Here is a 19,657-nt window from a genome sequence, read left to right as displayed (position 1 = left end):
CGTGCCTCCTGCACATTCAAGGTACACAATCACTATATCTTATTTTGGTTTTTGGTGTGGAATTGCCTAATATATTCATTTATTGAACTATTTTTACAATTATGTTTATTTGGTGTTCATAATATTCTTCAATATCTACTTTATCTTATTTATTTTATGAGGATATGTCAAAGTAGTCACATAAGGTGGTATTCATGATTCCTCTGGAAGCAGGCTCCAAATCAGGGGAACCTGCATTCAGAATTATGATTCAGCCACTTACTAGTGGGTTGGCTTAACTTCTCTCTACCTCAAATTCCTTATCTATATAATGGGTGTAACAAAATGGCTGTGGTTATGAAAGGAAGAAAATAATGTAAATATTCTAGCTCAATGCCTAGCATATAAATGATACTCCATAAATGATAATATTTTTACTTAATTTTGGTTGGAAAATCAATGGACTGCAGATGTTGGACTTATTTCTGGAAACTTTTTTTTCCTATTGATAATCTATATGTTAATCTATTGGCCAAGACCACACTGTCTTGATTATTGCAGCTTTGTGTAAAGTTTTAGAATCAGAAAGTGTGAGTCCACTGACTATTCTTGTTCAAGATTGTTTTGGCTATTTGTGGTCCCTTGCATTTCCATATGAATTTTAGGATTAGCTTGTCAACTTCTACTTTAATGTTTTTTAAAAGACTTAATAAAAAAATCCAGTTCTGTCAGGTGCCAGTCCTCAGTGAGATATAAATACCGCCGAACACAAACATACATTTTTTTTTCTAACTTGCTCTGCTGAGGAATGAAGATAAGACCTCTAAATGATGAACTAATTCACGGAAGATTGACTGATAATCTAGTTGTGCATTTTACTCAAATTCTACTCCCTCAGTTCTAGTATGAAAGGTCATTCAGCATCCTCCTGACACTAGCCAATGTTACATTTTTCTCAGTTCCTTATTCATGTAGCATTTGAAATCAAATTTGGAGACTGTCCAAACATAAACCTAGAGAAAATGACAATGGAGTTTTTATTAATTGTTTTCAGATACAAAAATTTGTACAGTACATTTTCTAAGATTTTATTTATTTATTTGACAGAGAGAGAGGTGAAAGAGAGCACAAACGGGGGCAGGGGGTGCAGAGGGAGAAACAGACTTCCCACTAAGCAGGGAGGCTGATGCTGGGCTCGATTCCAGGACCCCTGGATTATGATCTGAGCTGAAGGCAGACGTTTAACCGACTGAGCCACCCGGCCCCCCCATACAGTATATTTTGTACAAGAAATTCATTATTCAAAATTTTTTCCTATATCCTCATTACTTTCCCATAATTTTCTATTTTTTTGAAATGATTCTGAAAAGTTTTAGGGGACTTTGGAGGAATGTATAAGGAGGTAAAGCTAGTATAGATTTTTTACAGTTACTCATTGTTAATGACTTTCATGGTTGAGTTAACTGAATTTGACTCACCCTCATCTACTATCTCAGAAATGCTTCACTGATCTTAGAATTGACTTATATTTCCTACATTATTATGTCCTTGATATATTCAGCATATAGTGGACATTAAAACAATTACAGAGGAATGCATTGCCAACCAATATACAGAATTCATGATCTATTTCAACTTTTTAAAGCAAGTTATTAAAATGTTTCTAATGTTTTCACCTGACCTTAATTACCGACAGTTTCATTTTGTTTACTAGCTTTCTTTGTTGCAGACTGCTTTTCACTTTGATTACCCTAAGGCATCAGTCATTTCCAATACATTACACTTGGACTGTGTGTCTCTTGATACATACATAGCTTCTTGATAGTATGGCAGGTGATTTTTTCCCCCCAAAATGGTTTAGGTTTCCATTACCATGAAGATTACTTTTCTTAATTAAAGTGGGTAGGTTTATAAATTGGAGCTGAAAGCATTTGGTTCTTCCATGAAACTCTGTTCTGCCATTCATTACTTGAAGTGTTCTCTCTCACATTCACACTACCATTAACCAGAGGGCAAAAATGCTTCTGATTTAGACAGGCTATATTTAGAGAATTAATTCTATGAAATATAATGGGTTACTCACTATTCCCTCAATGTTTGTTGAACAATAAAAATGATGAATAATAGACAGACAAAATATAAAAATGGGCGTTATCCATCATGAAGAATATATTTCCAAGTGAGCCTATGGTTTTCATGGTAGTATATAATGTTAAAATGTTTATATTATTTAAGTTTAATTTTAAGGAGTGAACTGATTAATTTTATATTTGTTTATACAATTTGTTGAATTGACGCTAATTGGAAAAAGTCAATAAAATGTGATAGAATTTTAGAAAAATGAAGGTTTTTAAAGATCATCTAGTTCATGGTACCAATACCTAGATTCATTTCTTCCCTTATACTCACAATTGAAGTCATTAATCAATACCTGTGCTTTCCTTGGGAACCTGAACTTCCTTCTGAACAAAAATTCTAGAGAGCCTCTATTGGTAGCTCGGAGTTGTCACTTGAAATCACAAGTATTGGCCACAATTTATCTTAATCCAAACCTTTTTTTAATGGATGAAGAAACTGAGGAAAAGAAGTAAATTGATTTGTGTAAGTTCATAGACAGTTATTGCCAAAGCTAAAAGAAGAACTCAAACTGCCTACTCACCATTACAGAGTTCTTTGTACCTCATCAAGCTGACCTCCACCCCATTCCTCCCTCAGCATTAACTCTATTGCCAATCACACACATGTGCACACACACTCGTGAAGTCAGAGACAAACAGATAGACACACACACATCTGTTAGGGCTAAGGTGAATAACAATGTAAACTTTAAATGATTGTGAGAGCTTCCTAATATTTAGTATGAGGCAAAAAGACACAACATTCACATTTAAGGTTTGCACATGGCTATTGGATGATTGCACTTTCTGGAAAAATTATCAAATTCAACAATGTATTCCTCAAAGGGAGAATTTCTTTGTACCTCAGTTTATACTGCACCCTACACAATTACTAAACATCACATCAAACAATTGTTAAGCATCACCTGTATTATAAGTTTTTCATCTCCAATTATGTATTTCTAGATTTTGTGCTTGTTTGATTGTTCTTTTTTCCCCTGAAACATAATTGGCAGATTTCCACCAATGTTGTATATATATGGTGGATGTGTGTCATCTTGAAATAAAAGAGTAAATAATACAGTTTTAAATTTCATTTTTATTTTTAGTTTATGATTAACATACAGTAAAATTTACCCATCTAAAGTATATAATTTAGTGGTTTTTACTATGTTCATAACATTCTGTTATCATCATCACTAATTCTAAAACATTTTTGTGACCCCCCGAAGAAAACCAGTACTCGTTAGTTGTCATTCTCCACTCTCCCTTTGCCTCTGCCTCTGCTAACTACTAATCTACTTTCGGTTTTGATATATTTACCTATTCTGTAGGCTATTCTGTAGGTTTCATATACATGGAATTACCTACTCTGTGGCCTTTTGTATCTGGCTTCTTTCAATTAGCATAATGCTTGTGCTATCTCTTACAATTTCCTTTTCTAGTTTTATGATTTGTTTAGTATTTTCATGATTTTTACTTTTATCATTTAAAAGAAAGTATTTTACACAATAATATATGCTTTTATATTTACAGTTATCTCACACTATAGATGTTATGGTTTTATCTGTATAGTGTGTGATGTTAAGGAAAAAATAGAAAACTAAATACAAAATAGAAAAATAAAGAGAAATAGAAAAAATTTCAAATCTTTATTTGTTCTCCATATTGAAAAAAATTTTCAAATCTTTATTTGTTCTCCATAATTATTTATATATATATAAAATGTGTCAATATGTATAAAAGAATATAGTAACATATAGCTATAATATATATCTAATATAAACAGAACATTACATGTGCATATATACATATGTATTATATAGAAGAATTTTCTTTTAACTAATTGAATTAGATTAGGTTATCAAGTCACTTCTTATCAAAAGATACTCTGAGTTTCTATAATTTTTTTCCATAGAATTGTAAACAGGCATTAAGTAAGCTATATATTTGGAGGAACGCTTACTAGTCATGGTAGTAAATTTGAACTTTGAGAGAATAGCCTAGGGTTAAGGCAATGTATGTCATTAAAGATTTATTCAGGGATACTTCTAGTACATACTTAAGTAAGGATTTAAAGCTAGCAATGCTAATAATCCCTCATCTTTTCATAATTAGGTATATACTAAACACAAGTTTTATGCTCAGATTTGCATCTAAACATGAAGAAATAATTTCATTTTAAAAAATAGAATCAATCTAAATTATATTGTTCTCTCTATTCGAAAATGTTTATTGAACTATGCCCATGACACTACAAGACTATCTTAAAATTGAATCAATAAATGAAATCTTTGTATGCAAATAAGTCACAAAATAGCATTTGCTTATACAACAGAAACATTACAACAGTGCTGTGCAGTCCTGTATTTTGGCTCATTGATTTGGCTCCCTGCTCACTCTCATATACACATCTGCTGACATAAGATTTATCACCCATCTTTTAATTAAATTGTTGAAGCATGATGGAGAAGTCATGATTGTGAGAATAATGATTGCATTTTATACTCTTATTTGGCTAATTTTAGGATAGTTTTAAAACTTTTTTTGGCGCTTAAATCCTAATTGAAACTTATTAAAGATTGTGAAGACATTAGTATCTTTTGATAATAATCCCCAAAGTATATTTTATATAATTAGTGTTTTTCATAGCTCTTCCCTGTGTTATACTTATGTAGGCTTTGAACTAATTTACTACTCATAAATTATAGAACATTGAAGCTATAGTAAAATCAGTAGTCATAGTGTTGTCAAAAGGTCTATATCTGTCACCAGAAGGAACTGGATACTTGTTTCATTTTAAAATATATTTATATGTAAAAATTCTCTAATTCTTTGAACTGAGTAGTCTGTTCAATAGGAAGCAAGAGTCTTGGCATGTGGTTATAGCCACTATAACCTTTAATCTATCTAGATGGAGAAACTGGAGGTACATATGGATGAAACAGTTGGGAGACTCTGCTCACTGGTGGCTCTTAAGTTAAAACTGCCGGATGTTATTCCCTCAGCCCCCTTCCCTACAATATACCTAATTGGAGTCAGATAGATTCCAAAATTGTATCCTTCCAATTTACCACTTCATCCTGCTTCTCCTTTCATTGCCTCATTTTTCTGGAGTGGCATGCTATCTTTTTTGATCACATTTTAGATGAACTCAAATTCAACCAACACTCCCTTTTTGCCAGGCATTATGGAAACACTGAGGGAGAGAGAAAAAACATAAGGCATGGTCTTTGCCAATAAGGATTCTTGATTTTGTAAGTAGAGAGACATGTTTAAATATCTTTAACATTATGAAGACGGAGATTAATGCTGAATTGGATTTTGCTTCCAGGTGTACCATTTAACAACATTATGACCTTGAATAAGATATTAAACTTCTGGAAGCCTTCATCTCCTCATTTGTAAAGGAGATAATTTATGCAAACCACTTGGTCCAGTGCCTGTCACAGTTATAAAAAAATCTTTCCTTCCTTAGATATTTGTTATTTAAACATCAACCTGCATTTCTACAACATCAAAAGAGTCAAATAGGATGCCACGGGTGCCTGGGTGGCTCAGTTGGTTAAGCAACTGCCTTCGGCTCAGGTCATGATCCTGGAGTCCCGGGATCGAGTCCCGCATCGGGCTCCCTGCTCAGCGGGGAGTCTGCTTCTCCCTCTGACTCTCCCCCCTCTCATGTGCTCTCTCTCTCTCTCTCATTCTCGCTCTCTCAAATAAATAAATAAAATCTTTAAAAAAATAAAAAAAAACAAATAGGATGCCACGAAACATCCCCTCCTCTGTATTGTAGGAAACCTCTGCATTATATGATAACAAACAACGTTTTTATTGTATATAGAGATAAACAAATGATAGAGGAGATCCATGGGTTTTTCCCTCCATAATTTTTCTCATCCTTTCATATTTCTCTTTACCTATCCAATTCCATCCTGCAACCTGTTATTGCCTCTACCCACAGGAAATTTCTCAAAAATGCTACCATTTATCCATCAAAAATACAGTAAGGTTTTACTATGTGCTAGGCTTAGGAGATGCAGAAATAAGTAAGTAAAAATTCCCATCCATATAGTCTTGTTGGAAGAGGGGGAAAAAAGTAGTCAACCACTGCTTACAGTAAAAATGATGAAAGTGATTGCAAAAGCAGAATCTGAAACAAAGGCTATGTGCGGGTAGTTTACTTAGGAACTGATCTCAGAGGAGTAAGGGGAAGTGGGAATGAAACAGGGAAGAAAGAAATCCTTCACAAGGATGTGTTACCTAGTTGGCCCCAAATGTTGGAGACTGGCACATCATCCCCTTGGACCTTCTGAGGCACTTCATGAAACATGTCTCAGAATTGGTGTCCCCTTTTGGCCACTGACTTCTTTTTCTCATTGGTCCCCTTCCCCATTGGTCAAGGCTAATCCAGGCCTTTAATTTCCCTTGCATTTTCACGCTGTGCGTGTTTGAGTGACTAGCAGGTCTTGCAGGGACCCCATGGGGCTGTATGAGGAGTAGGTTCTAACTTTCCAGCCTACCTAGCCTCTGATTCCTTTGTTTAAAGCCACAAGGAGGCTAATTTGTGCTTGAATAATTATGACTGTATGTGACTTCCCTGTTTCTTTTAATTATTCTCAAGTAGATAGAGATATCGATCAACCTTATGAAGGACTCATTTTTAGAGACCCAAACCTATGGTTTAATCTATGGTAAAAGTCTTTTCACTATCGTTCTCTCATGGGTGTACGGTGGGATTTTCCAGAATTTATATGATGTGTGATATCACAACGGATTAAATGTAGAAACAGTATGAGTATACAGCTGTCTTCTATTAAGCCAGACATGAAGAAGACTGGCAAAAATGTAAAACATCACTCTTTTCACTAATGCCTTAAAAAATATAAATGTTATTTATGTTAACAAGCAATGGACTTATTATAATTTTTAAATAATTTATTTAAATTTTTTTCTCAATTTTACTTTATAATATGACAAACATTGATATATATATAGCCCGCATAAATGAAAACTCTTTGGGTCCTCAATAATTTTCAAGAGTATAAAAGTGTCCTGAGTTCAAAGAGTTTGGGAACTGCTACAATATATCAAGAAATGTCCAATTTGTTGGACAAAGAACTCAGAGAGTTCTTGGTGGACTGGAGGATTCTGTGAGGACTTCTTGGAGAAACACAAATGTGTACTGAGTCTTAAATGATACAGGATGATTTGAGCATTGTAGAATGGAAAGGAGCCAGAGAGTCAGGGAGCCAAAAAGAACAAAGACACAGATGCCAATCACAGAGTAGTGGGGGGTACAGAAATTGGATCAGTTTGGCTGTAATGAGAAAGCAAGTAGCAGCAAAGTACTTAGAAAAGAAAGGTACGGAAGACAAAGACTGGAACACAGGACTAGGGGAGTTTAATCATATTGGCTTTAGGGAGCCAGTGAAGGGTTTTAAGCAAGAGGGTGACATAAATTTAACTCTGCCTGGGAGAAATTCGTCTTGCTAGTGAATTAGATTCCATAAAGAGGGAAACTAGTAGAAATGCTATCATAGAGTCCATATATAAAATGATAAGGACCAGTGCTAGAGTTTCAGGGGTTGATGCCTGAGGGATGGGGGGAGAATGGGGAAGCATTAAGGGAAATAGAGCACTCAGCAGGAATAAGAAAGGAAGATAAAATATGGATTAAGGTAATAAATTGCCACTTGATATTCAAGAGGCTTCTAAGTCATAATTACTAGTTGATATTTGGTATAGTTCAAATATTAAGTTTCTTTTTTGGTCATATTAGATTTTTTAATTGTGTGAATGCATAAGCAAAGTGTATGAAAGTTTAAAGTTTAATTTGAAAAACTGATGAATTTCCCATTTTCTTTTTTTATTAAGTTTTTAATTCTAGTGTAGCTAACACACAGTGTAATATTAGTTGCAGGTGTACAATATAGTGATTCAACAACTCCATACATCACCTGGTGCTCATCATGACAAGTATCCTCCTTAATCCCCATCACCTATTTCATCTACTCCCCCATCCATGAACTCTTCATTTCTAATCATGCCAGGTCACTATAAGTTTACTATAATTTGCACATTGATATACACTATTCATCTATTTCACTTAATGATAAAGAAAATACAGTCCTTATTGATTTAAAATTGTTGATTCATGGGGTGCCTGGGTGGTGCAGTTGGCTGGGTGTGGGACTCTTGGTTTTGGCTCAGGTCATGATCTCAGGGTCCTGAGATCGAGCTCTGTGTTGTGGGTGGGTTCATGCTGAGCAGGGAGCCTGCTTAAGACTTACTCTCTCCCTCCCTCTGCTCCTCCCCACCCTTCCACCCCCCACCCCTGCTCTCTTGCACAATCTCTCTCTCTCAAATAAATAAATAAATCTTTAAAAAAATTGCTGATTCACACATTATTAAGCCCTTTCTATATGAAGTATGAATGTTCCTGAAGCTTGCTTTATTTTCAATCAGAAAGGTACTATACACAATTACTAAGCATTGCTACTGAGCAACAGCTTCCGTATCATTGGACAAAATAAATCCCTGACTTGGAAGGCTTTTTCTCTCATTCTTTAAATGTTCCATATACATTCCCTTCTTCCTACCCTATATTCATTGATATACAATTTTAATGATTAAAATGAGGTTTTTTTTTTTAGCAATGAAATCAATGTAGATTAAACACCATTAACTAATAAATTGGGGTACTAATTTTAGAGCTTCCTGGTTTTAGCTTTGTGAAATATCCTTTGACATATTTCTTAATAACTAATTTAATCCCTGGAATAAAATGATGAACTCTTGCAGGAAACCAATAGAATTTATCATAATTCTACCAATATAACCTAATTACTGATAATTCCAGCTAAAAATTTAATGTTAATATGAAAAAAAGTCATGCTTAGCTCATCATTTGTGATTTTTTTAAAGAATTTATTTATTTATTCATTCATTCATTCATTTATTCATTTAGAGAGAGCTGAGCAGGGGGCGGGGCAGAGGGTGAGGGAGAGACAGAATCTCAAGCAGACTTGCCCTGAGTGGGGAGCCTGACATAGGGTCCGATGCAGGGCTTTATCTCATGACCCTGAGATCAGGACCTGACCCAAAATCAAGAGTCGGTCACTTAACCGACTGAGCCACCCAGGTGCCCCAGCATTTGTGATTTTTTTTTTTTAAAGATTTTATTTATTTACTTGAGAGGGAGTGAGAGAGAGTACAGAGGGAGAGGGAGAAGCAAACTCCCTGCGGAGCAAGGAGCCTCATGCAGAACTGGATCCTAGGACTCTGGGATCATGACCTGAGCTGAAGGCAGATGCTTAACCAACTAAGCCACCCAGGTATCCCAAATTACAGCATTTTAAAACCATGAGAACCACAAATAAAGATAACACTGTTAAGTATTCTGCAGCAAACTCACATCTATCCAAGCTTAACAACGTTTGGCATAATAAGGATAGTGAAACTATCTCTTAAGCTCACCTGGCTTCATAATTTCATTTCCAATATTTTCCTGGCTCTGTAGAACATTTTTTAAATTATTTTAGAATCTCAGAGATACTCTCTACACACTCCTGTGACCCTCTTGGATTCTTTTTTTTTTTTAGTATTTTTTTAAATTATGTTATGTTAATCACCATACATTACATCATTAGTTTTTGATGTAGTGTTCCATAATTCTTTTCTCTTTCTAAAAATTTGCTACAGGGCGCCTGGGTGGCTCAGTTGGTTAAGCGACTGCCTTCGGCTCAGGTCATGATCCTGGAGTCCCTGGATCGAGTCCCGTATCGGGCTCCCTGCTCGGTGGGGAGTCTGCGTCTCCCTCTGACCCTCCCCCCTCTCATGTGCTCTCTCTCTCTCATTCTCTCTCTTTCAAATAAATAAATAAATAAATCTTTTAAAAAAAATTAAAAAAAAATAAAAACTTGCTACAGATTGCTTGAATTAAATAGCTTCAATCATTTGTCCATATCCCTACCTTGCTTCTATATCATTTCATTAAGATAAGTCAAATTTTCTTAGGGAGTCTAGAAAACTCTGGGAGCATCCTGCTGAAGCGCATCCAGATTTCGGACTTAGACTTCAGAACATCTGATATACAAGAATTTAAGGAAATAATGCCTTCTCCCTTGCTCCCCATAGTGGGCCCCCAGTTACTAACCAGTGAAGAGTCCTTTGAAATGATATTTCTTGGTGTTAACATATGCCCCACTGACCTTTTCGGATACATGGAACATGCTGAACAAATAAGTGGAAAGGCTGTTTGAGTTAACCATATGTTCAACATAATGAAATCATATGCTGACGATTGTTTCTGAAAACATCCCAAACATAGGTTCTAAATGTAATTGTGCAGGTGCATGCTTTGTAGTAGTATAATTCATTTGGTAAATCTTTTACTAGGCTATTCTTTAATTCTGCATTTCAAATATGAATTTATATTGATTTTGATAGAAATTCTAGGCAGGAAATATCATATGCAATGAATTTTTAGAACTACTAAGTTCTATGAATAAAAGAAAATGTTTTAATGAATGCCATGGGAAGTAGCATTAGGTTGAAGTTTAGCAATATTTACAAAAATAATCTAATTTCTGTTTTTTACACAGACATAATAGCTCAAGCCTCCAGTTATTTATTAAGATACAGTTTTAAAATAATTGAACATAATTTATCATGATATGCAAAATCACTTTTATTCTGGAATACTTCTAGGAAACACACTCATTATATAAAATTTATTTTAAACAGTGAATATTAAAGTTATTTAGATTTACTAACAAATGAATATATTTTAAAAAATGAGAAAAGGCAGTTAGGATTAAGTATTAGTGCCTAATATTTCCAACTATTAATTTTTCAACTGTGTTTCTTGGAGCTCTACGGGTTTTCCCTTTACACTTTCCTCTGTATATTCCATATGGGCATCCATATAATAGTTAGGTGTTAAAAAAGTTTTTATACTCCTGTATTACATCATGTATGGTACTAGGATGTGAAATCTAAGCTCACATCCTTGCTCCCTGGTAGTCTGTTTGCAACACAGCAGCTTCAGGGACACTAATATGTCACTGATGGGCTCATCCCTCCAATGGAAACATGCTAAATATCTATATCTGTTTCTTAGAGAAGGACTATGCCTCTTATTTCTTTCTTGCCCTTATTCCTGTATTTACCCTAGTGTCTGGTAGAGGAGAAGAATTCATGTCTGAAGTCAGTTAAATATTTACTGAGTACCTACACCCACAATGGGAGTTAATCTATAGCATTTACAATGTGTCAAGTACTCTTCTAAATATTTTGCATGTATTCACTTCTTTCATCTTCAAGGTGCTATAATTCTTTTCATTTTACAATAAAGAAACTGAGGAACAGAGCAGTGATGTAATCTGCCTACGGACACATAGTTAAGAGGTGGAGAGTCCAGCTCCAAAGCCCATGCTCCCAAACACCTTGCTTTGTGTAGTGGTGGTGTAGGCAGTACACATTGGGGTAGGGAATACAAAGATAATTAAAGCTCCAAGTGCTTACTCTTCAATGGGAGGGAATTGAACGTATGTTCAATGTGATGGCAAATGATAACACTAGCAAATATTAATTAAGAATTCATACCTTCTGAGCTATGTAATAATTTCCTTATACCTATTAGTTAATTTAATCCTCACAAGAGTCCTGTGATTTTTTTGATTAGGAAATTAAGATAATTTTGCCCAAGATGTGGAAAGAACAAATCAGCTCCTGGAACTGATCTGGCTCAAACGGGCCTTGGTGTTCCTCTGCTAAATATAAAAAATCCCATAGAAGACCAACATCAGACAAGGCTACTCTGTGACCGTGACAGAGCAAGACAAAAATGAGTCCCTTCCATAATCTTGTCAGAAACAAGAACACTGTATAAACCACAAAAATGACCAAACATCCACCTCTGTCAGCTAATACAAGTGTTCCTTTTGTGATCGATTTTATATTTAGTTTTACTTTGTTCCTTTCACCTTCTAGACAAAAATTAAGATACCCTACCACGGAATTTCTCCTGCTTCTGACAGCTCTGAATCCAGAATAGAACCACATTCCTTGAATCCTCCCCAAAAGATTAAGAACAAATCTAAATGCTATAATGCTTCCCTTCTAATACTCTCTTGCTCAGATTCCCTGAAACTCCTCATGGAATAGGATTGAGCATTTGCAATGAGCCAATAAACCCAACTCAGTTTGACTTCACCTGTGTTGTTTAGATGAAGGATAGTAACAGAAAGAGAGATTCCAGCAAGGGTTAGCTGAGCCCCTCACTGCTGGACCGGAACTTTAGACTCAGTAATAATGTACACATTGGAGGTCCTAGAAATCTCTGTTTAAGTGTTCAAATTATCACTCTGGCCACAGATGGGAGGTAAGTTTTACTCTGAACTGAGCTCTGATTAATATTTCATTGTGATTCTTCTGCACTGAGTTTGTTTTGTTTTCTCAGGAATAAATTCTTTTGGGGCTTTTTGGTTATATGATCGGATTTATATTGTATTCTTGGTGAATTGCTTTTCTGCCTTGTGGTATTTACTTCTATGGTCTGCTGGTTTTGTCCATACAAAGAACAGTCTATGAGGAGGGTCTGGACATAGAACTGATAAGTCCGTAGGTCCATCCTGGGGCGATTGCTGAGGAAGGGGGAGTCCAGAAGGTGTTCTCAGACTGATGGTCTTTGGGTACATGTTGCTTTAGGCCAGCGTTTCAAAACCTTGTAAGGGGTCCTCCCCGGTTTTGTGAGAAATGATTTTAGTTTCATGTGCCCGTCAGTTTTGTCTGGCCCCTGATCAGTGCCAAGTTCCACCAGCACCAACCTTACTGATGGCTAGAGTTCTCATGGGGTCTTCTCAGTGTGAAGCTGCACATCTTTCAGGCCAAACCCCTGTTTCCTTTATGTTTTCTAAATATAATGTATACTTATCCTCTGACTGGTAGTATTTTGCAGAGGTAAATTGGAATTGCAGTGACTACTGGGGGCAACGTTTGATTTTAGCAAGATATTCATTCGGTAGCTCCCTTAGAACAAAAGGAGAAGAAACACGCATGAGAAGATTGTCTTGTGTACAGAGGAGAGATCATTTTCTTTCATGTTGAAGATTCCTAATCTGTTTCATTTCTGTACTTTGGGGTTCCAAAATCTCTGGCTTTTTAATTGTACGGCTTGATAAAATTGCCTAAGGACTTTCTCTTGTCTATGTATACATGTCAAAATGGGTTTTCCTTCATCTAAACTTTGTCATCTCTTTTGTAGATAGGACATAATTAGTTCTTTATAGTGACAATTTAATATTTGTCCGAAATTGGCTTATTTGCACTTCTAATTTTTCTCTTTCTGCCTCTCCCTCCCTTTTTCTGATGCCAGGAAATTTTAGAGTAACAGATTACAAAAATCACTCTGTTGGTATGTGTGCCCTCTGGGAGTATCTAGTGGAGACAAACTGAAAGAAAATTTTTTAAATAAATAAAGACATTATTGTTACATTTATTTTAAAAATTGTGGTGGCTGAAGAGTACATTGACTTAATAGCCTTCATTACTATAATTATGAGGCTTTCAAAAAAGACCTTAGTTCCCATACGAGAGAACTTTGGCATTATTTAAGGAGTGTAAAATTTAGTTTACCAAAAAAAAAGAACATCAGCACAATATTTAGATTTATACAAGACCAGGGTTAAATGTCACATGGTTTAAACTCACTAAACTGATATCATGATTTAAGTAAATTATTACTGTTTTCCTGACTTTTCAAAAAATTGAGAAATATAAAAACATATTTAAATAATAAAATGATAATAATGGATGTTTTTTTAAAAGTTTAATTTTATAGGGGCACCTGGGTGGCTCAGTCGGTTAAGCATCTGACTCTTGGTTTCAGCTCAGGTTATGAGCTCAGGGTCATGAGACTGAGCTCTGCATCGGGGCCCTGGGCCAAGCAGGGAACCTGCTTGAGATTCTCTCTCTCCCTCTCCTTCTCCCTCTGCCCCTCCTCCAGCTCACACGCACATACTCTCTCTCTAAAATAAATAAATAAATCTTTAAAAAAAGTGATACAAGTTTAATTTTATAAAATTCTTATAGTGCTTCTAATCATGAAGACTTAACATTTTAACTAAGATTATATTCCAGGTTTTAAGAACTTAGGCTATTCAGGACAGTAGCAACTACTATAATAGCCACTGTAGCTACTTAAAGTTAAATTAGTTAAAGTTAGATCAATTAAATATTCAGTTCCTCAGTTGTATTAACTATGGTTCAAGTGTCCAATAGTCACATATGGCCAGTGGTTACCATATTGGACAGCTTAGATATAGAAAATTTCCATAATCACAGAATTCTATTGATAGCACTGCTTTAGACATACGATTAAGCTAACTAATAAATAATCTTTGGGTGCCTGGATAATTTTTAAGTAAGAAACAAACAAACAAAAAGAAACCCCAAAAAACACCAATCACTAAAAGGATTCTGCACCACATACCAGTGTGTGGCAGGGATTTTTCCACAGCATCAAACAATTTTCAGACACTAGGTTGATGTCTTATAATTTCAGACATTAAAATCTACCAGGAGATAGTATCAGATCCCATGGGTTAAGGGCTCAGTCCTACAAGACTGCTTCTCTTCGCCCACCACCCCACCAACTCGTCACATGGCCAGGTTAACATCACCTGTGCTTCTGACCAACTGGCTCTAGGTTGGAGGTTTCAATGACCCCCTCCTTAGGTTTGATTAATTTGCTAGAGTGGCTCACAAAAGTCAGAGAGACATTTTACCTACTAGATTGCCAGTTTATTATAAAAAGATATAACTCAAGAACAGCTGGAAAAGGCGAAAAGATGCCTAAGGTATTGTATAAGAAAAGGGGCTTGAAATTTCCATGCCCTTTCCAACTATACTATTTTCCCAGAATCTCCACATGTTCACCAACCCAGAAGCTCTCAGAACCCAGTCCTTTCGGACTGGGTGGACTCAAAGTTCCACCCTCTAATCACTTGGTTAGCCCCCTCGGGAACCAGCCTCCACCCTTAGGTGGAGTCCAAGAGTCACCCCATTGACATAATAACAAACATCTTTATCACTCACATTACTTAGGAAATTTCAAGGGTTTAAGGAGCTCTATGCCATCCCCTACGATCCTCGGTTTTGTTTCTTAAATTCCACATATGAGTGAGATCATGATTTGTCTGATTGAGTTATTTCGCTTAGCATATACCCTCTAGTTCCATCTACATCGTTGTAAATGTCAAGATTTCATTTTTTGATGGCTGAGTAACATTCCATTGTGTGTATATACCACATCTTCTTTATCCATTCATTTGTCGATGGACATCTGGGCTCTTAGGGGAAGGGAGGGAAAAATAAAACAAGACGAAATCAGAGAGGGAGACAAAACTTAAGAGACTCTTAATCATAGGAAACAAACTTGAGTGTTCCTGGAGGGAGGGGGATGGGGGATGGGGTAACTGGGTGATGAACACTGAGGAGCGCACGTGATGTAATGAGCACTGGGCATCATATGGGACTGATGAATCATTGCTCTACTTCCAAAACTAATGATACACTATATGTTATGAATTTAAATTAAAAAAAAATCTGTGCTAAAAATCTAAAATATGAAGCTAAAAAAGTAGTTTATATTTATCATGATTATATATACTGTAGGATTTATTTTGTGTTTTCTATTTACTGGTTTTATTTTTCATCATTTGTTTTTAATTCCCTACTTCTTTTTGTTTTATGCACCTGGGTGGACAGATAATGTACTCTCTATATGTTCCTCATGCTCCTGTTGTTTTAGTAATAGAGTATATAACTCTTCTTACAACAGTTGGCTTTAAATATGTAATATGTATCCTTAACTTTTTTTCTAACACAATGTAAAATTATGCAGTAGCAGTATCTCTTCAAAAGACAAAAATGTTCGTTGTCTTAACCACTCTCTGAATAATACCTCTCTTGCTGCTAAAAGAAAAAAAAAAAAGGAGCACTGTGCCAGGAACGGGGATGAAGACCAGATATATATTTCTTATTATAAATCACAATATCACAATCACTAAACATAATTTTAAATTTTGTAGAATAGGTAGAGATGGGCAAAATATACAAATGCATTTGAATTACCCTTGTAAATAAAAGAAGACATTAGCACTCATGAAGAAAAGATAGCTAAATAGTTCTTGCTTTTCTGTCTTCTGTTTTTCTCTTGTGTCTGGAGAAAAAAAGTGGTTACTTTGGTTAAATACGGTAATTAATACAAATGTTTGAGTATTCTAGGTACTCTGATTACAAAGATATATATATATTTATATAAAATAATGCATGTAATTTTCTGTTTATTAAGTTATTATAGTTTATCAATATGGTATATTATAATATATACATTGTTTTGTTTAATATATTAACAGTTTGTATTTTAAAGCTACAGTCAAAAACTTTAATTTACAGATTTATTCATTTTTTATCTGTGAATGCCTAAAAACACATATGGTAAGGTGTTTAATAAATCTTTTACTATAATATTATTTCAAGAATAATGTAGAGAAGTCCTAAAATTATAATTTTAATCTCTTTCTTTAAAATCAATGTTATTTTATGACTAGATTAGCACTTCATTTTTGTCACAAAAAGATGCTTTTTGTATCTTTTCAAATGATTTTTGAAAAGATTACTTATGTTTGAAAGAAAAGTTAAGTTCTTAGTAATCATTACTATTTATTTCAGTGTTTTGACACAATTACATATAAATATTTTTTGTCTTTAAAGAGATGCTTATGATTTAAGTGAGTTTCAATAAGCAACTTGCAAACAAATATATATACAGAAACAAAGAGAAAATATTGGTTACTGCTGGATAGGAATTGGAAATCACAACAGAGATGATATTTAAGTTGTGCACTGAAGAATGAGCAAGATTTTGAAGTACAAGGAGTGTAGACAAGGTCATTCCAGAAAGATGCAACAGTGATAGGGGCAGGAACGTGCAGAATTTGGTCTATCAAATTGCTTTGATAACATCCCTCTACAAGAATTTAGACTAGATATCCCTTTGTGCATTTTAAAGTAAACATCTAAAAGTTTTCATTATATGCTTAAATACTTGCGATTATAATTTCCATCAAGTTATAAATATTGACATTAATAAAATAAAACTGTCACAGCATTCTTATAAATATTACCAAAGGAATGGAAATTACAGCAATCTTTATCCATCAAAAAACAAACACAAACAAGAAGGAACTCTTCTTTTTAACAATTGGATATTTTATATTATCTTTTTATCCTCCTAAACTTGTATTTCCATTATGCTGTCTCCAAGGGATTTGAAAATTTTACTTTTTAAAAAAATTATTCTTATTTTTTAAGATTTTATTTTTTTTAAGTAATCTCTATACACAACATGGGGCTCAAACTCACAACTCCAAGATCAAGAGTCACACATTCTTCGGACTGACCCTGCCAGGTGCCCCCCAAATTATACTTTATTTTTAAAGATTTTATTTATTTATTTGAGAGAGAGAGAATGAGAGAGAGAGAGCACATGAGAGGGGGGAGGGTCAGAGGGCAAAGCAGACTCCTTGCCGAGCAGGGAGCCTGATGCGGGACTCCATCCAGGGACTCCAGGATCATGACCTGAGCCAAAGGCAGTCACTTAACCAACTGAGCCACCCAGGCGCCCAAATTATACTTTTTTTAATGAAACTTTTTATTAAAAAGTAAATTTTGTATTGAAATATAGCATATATACATAAATCACAAAATTATGGCTCAATAAATTTGCACAAAGAAGATACACTTACATAATAACCACCAATCAGAACAAGAAATAGATCATAGATTTTTTCTAGTACTCCATAACCCTCTTGGTTCCTCTTCCACTATCCTGACTTCTCACCTGAGGTATTTAATACACTAACCAACTTAATGGTCAGATCATATATAGAAATAGAACTCTGACCTATAACCTGCAATATGTGCAGGAAACCAACCGCTTATCTGTAATAAAGCCCCCAGGAAGCCAGCCTGGACCTGTAGGAGGTCAGACTGCCATCTCTAGTCAATCCAGGAGTCCAAACAATAACTTCTTTAACAATTAGCCCTAAATGGCCAGCACTTAATTAAAAACTGATATCTACCTAATTTTTGTCCCTGTTTCAAACTTAGGACCAACTACAAAAAGCCAAATACGCAGCCCTAACCAATCACAGAGACGCCCTCCTTCTATTTAGCCCACATACTAGGCGGCGGGAGGGGGCGGTAACCTGAGGCCTTCCCTTTTTTCTATTAAGCTTTCCTACTCCTCTGCCTGCCTTTAAGTCTGTCAAAATGCAAGTGGGGGTGGCTTACTCCCTTGCTATAGCAAGCTCTGAAAAAAGAGTTTCTTCCTGTTCTCATCTGGTTGGTCTTTGTTTATTTGCACAAATCCAAATACATTAGTTTTGTGTCTGGATCCTTATATTGTAAAATTCATTCATATTATGCATAGATGTCATTACATCATTTTTATTGATATATAGTATGACTGCATCACAAGTTAATTATCTGTTTAACTGTGGATAGATGTTTGGTCTCTTTCCAAATTCAGGCTTTATGAATAAAGCTGCTACACACATTTGTATATGTCATTTGGTGAATATATGTCTATTTGGAACTGCTGGGTCATAGGTAGGTGTATTAACTTTAGTAGATATTGCCACTTTCACAAAGTGGTTGAACTGATTTAACCTCCCACTGGCAGTGTAAGCAGATAGAATTTTATCCTAATATTTTTTATTTTATGCTTGAGGGCCTTCTTTGCAAAAAAGAATTGTATGAATTGAAATTTGATTTAAACAAACTTCTGACTGTGAGGCTATATTAAATTTTATCTGTTGCACTGAGTTACCATTAGTTATTAGGTGTACCCAATTTATCAAAATAACAACATATATTACGAATTTGAGAAAATAGTAGTAAACATGAAAAAATGCAAAACAAAAGTGTATTGGGAAAACATTACTTATAGAAATAATTAAGGTTTTAAAAATTCATTTACATGTCTGTGGATAAATATTAATTACTGCTAGAACAAGATAATATTCAGCATCATTTTATTCTTATTTTTAATTTTTGTTTATAGTAAGTATTAAAGAACTATGATTACAATAAGGAGTCAGGAATAGGAGTCTGTTATCACAATATCAGTCAATTGCTTGAACTCCTTTTCAGTAAAGGGCCAAAAATTACATAGTGTTCTATTCCCCAAACAATTTTTAAATGATCTATAGCTGATAACTGGAGCATGTCCTCCTTCAATACTGTTGAAAGCAAAAATGGGGATGGAGGGAGAGATCTCCTTCTTTAGCTAAGATAAAAGGCAATTGTCCTAACAAAGCTGGGCAAGAAGAACCAGTAAGAGTTAGCCTGCACCTCAGGCACTTCTTCCAAGTCCATCAATTTTAGGAAGGAACACAGGATTGCTGAGATTTTGGAAGTGAATTCTTTTAAAACTATTTGTCTATGTAGTCTTTGGTGTAAACTCCAGTTTGAAGGCTGCTTCAAACAAGAGT

The 19,657-nt window shown here is 34.9% G+C and overlaps 1 protein-coding gene across 1 annotated transcript in view; it reads left to right on the top strand.

Moving 5' to 3' along the window:
• TUSC3 (tumor suppressor candidate 3) overlaps window positions 1-19,657 on the top strand; it is a 277,668-nt gene that overhangs the window by 38,293 nt on the left and 219,718 nt on the right. The window lies entirely within an intron of this gene.

Source organism: Eumetopias jubatus, unplaced genomic scaffold (assembly GCF_037043125.1).
Source record: "Eumetopias jubatus isolate StellerSeaLion01/CBP00866 unplaced genomic scaffold, mEumJub1_p1.0 scaffold_2, whole genome shotgun sequence".
NCBI classification, from domain to species: Eukaryota; Metazoa; Chordata; class Mammalia; order Carnivora; family Otariidae; genus Eumetopias; species Eumetopias jubatus.
This window is presented reverse-complemented; position numbering and strand designations above follow the sequence as displayed.